Below are 2,648 nucleotides of genomic sequence, written 5' to 3' on the forward strand. Positions count from 1 at the left end.
CAGCAAGACATGCACTTCGTCAGATAGCATTGTCTGCTCTGAAGACCTTGTTTCCACTCCAGATTTTTCCATGACTGTGCCGAATGGCTGATGCCCAGGAAGAGTAATTGAATGTACTAAAATTGTTGACAAATTTAACACGTAATACAAAAATGATGGCATGATATAATTCACATATAAGATGACTGTCTAACCAGGGTGGCATTGCAAAATTCACATATATGATGCCTGGCTAGACAAGATGGCATTGCATGATTCACATATACGATAAAGAAACTAAACAGATGGCATTGACAACAGATGGCATTGACACAAAGCATGTCTAAACTAAGCAGATGACATCTTTAATGTATACAGTAAGCAATGCAAGGCACCATATACATGATATTACCAACATCAGCATGCCAAGTTAGAGCGAAGACCTCATGGGGTAAATAGGAGTGGTCTTCTCCTTCTGAATCCCCCTCAGAACAGTTATCTTCCTCTTGATTACGATCCGAAATGGGTGGAGGGGGGATGCCTTTGCGCCCACCATGGAACGACGTCTGCATGAAATTTTATTGCCACGCAAGGCTCGTCTCTTTTGCTCTACATGATCAGTTCCATTGTGTACAATAATTGGCATGCATAGGAATAAAACATAGTGAGATTATGTAAGGAGTGCATGCACAAATCCAGAGTGATGGTAGCAAACTGTGGATAGACCCAAAACCAATGATAGCAGGCAGATAATAGCTTTAGTTAAAAAATACAGATAATGGCTCCTTTAATGTTTGTTTGCACCCAACATGAAACTCATAGTAGACACCAGAGATTAATCAGATAGTAGACAGATAGTACTGATTGCTGCCCCAATATGTACCCCACAACCATTTAAAAACTCAAGTTACAGCATTAGTTTGGACCTGACTCGGAGTCTAATAGGTGAACACGACGATAATGTAGCATGTCATCATATTAAGCGATGCATAACGTAAGCAGCCACGGAAGAGTGCAACCTCTTTTGCGGACCCGTGTAGTCCTCAAGGTCATCTACTCAGTTGATGATGGTAATGCAGTTGTCGTGGCTGCCGGCGGCGGGGAAGAAGATCTGAGGTGGCGAAAGACAGTCTGGAGAGCGGATCCCTGTTGTTGTGAACCCTTCCGTCATTGGAGCAGCTGAGCTGGGGTGGAACACAGCGCTGCAGGAGCAGGACAAACCACACAAGGTTTTCTTTGACACATATCTGTAACAGAAGTAATTGAGTAAGGGATTGTTTGAATATGAGGATTCTAACAATGCAGGGATAGGAAATAGACAGGAATAGGATAGGAATGCACGTGCAAAACAGAGAATTTAAAAACACAGGATTTCTGCCAATCTGGGTGTTTGATTCACAACAATTGGAAGAACACATGATGCAAAAAAGCATGGTGAGATTAAGTCAAACCACAAGAAAATGTACGGTTATAATGCTATTATGCTACTATCTCTTATTCTTGTGCTTGATGAATAGGAATATGAAAAGGAGGAGAAGTGGAAATTAGAATTCCTATGGTTTTTCTTTCAAGGAGACACTAAAGGAACAAATCCTACAGTTTTCCTTTGCTCCATTCCTTTGCACGAAATTCATGAAAAGTAGTACCATAGGAAACTTTCCGATTCCTATGTTTTTCATTCACTTTTCCTTTCAAGCACTGGCGATTCTAGTAGGCAGGCTTGAGCCAGGAAAATCCTACATGAAAAAATGTTTTTGTGCTACTTCTATTACTTTGGACCCAGGCCACTATCATACTAGCTCAACTCCCAGGCCCATCGACAAATGCACAGCTCAAACGCGCAGAGATAAATAATGATGGCGTTCAAGAGAGTCCATCACGGATAACTAAGTTGCCTGGTACCTCACTGCTTGTCATATAGTAGGATAAAATAATTGTATTTCCCGTTACTACGAGTGCTCAGTGGACAATATGTATAACATGTAGAGTAAAAAAGGGATGCAACAAGTTTACAACCTCTTTGGCGAAGCCATGTCGATCTCAGTGTGATTGGGTTGGCCGATGAGGATGCTCCAGCTGACTTTGCTGTCGGAGGAGGGGAAGAAGATCTTAGGCGTCTGGAGATGGAGCCCGAGGTACTGCTCCGTTGTGATGGAGGGTTTCATTATTGGAGCAGCTCCGGTGAGTTGTACGACGCCGAGGCTGAAGCAGGACAAGAGAGACAACGAACAACGTTAACCCGAGTGGTATTCTAATAGCATCTCCAATACATGATGTAAAATACATAACCACAAAGTGCTAGATGTAAAATACATCAGCCACTCATCTCTGAACTTAACTGTCAAAATTGAATTTAACTGTCAAAATTGAACTTAACTGTCGAAACTAAACTTAACTGTTGAAACTAAATTTTGCTGTTGAAACTGAACGCACTAGCAAGGTGAGGCTACACGTCGGTCGACTGACTTTTTCATCTCTGGTCAGTCGATTTTGCAGCCGTTGGATACGAAATCAAGGGCATGTGGTTCATCTTCAACCTCCATCCCTCTGAGCCGCCAGCCACCACCAGCCAAACAGCAGCCCCCCGCCGCACGCAGCCGGCGGTGCACGGCCCCGGCCGCCCCAAAAACACTCCCCACCGCTGGTCCACCGCCGCCCTGGCCATCCCT

Source organism: Triticum dicoccoides, chromosome 4B (assembly GCF_002162155.2).
Source record: "Triticum dicoccoides isolate Atlit2015 ecotype Zavitan chromosome 4B, WEW_v2.0, whole genome shotgun sequence".
Lineage (NCBI taxonomy): Eukaryota > Viridiplantae > Streptophyta > Magnoliopsida > Poales > Poaceae > Triticum > Triticum dicoccoides.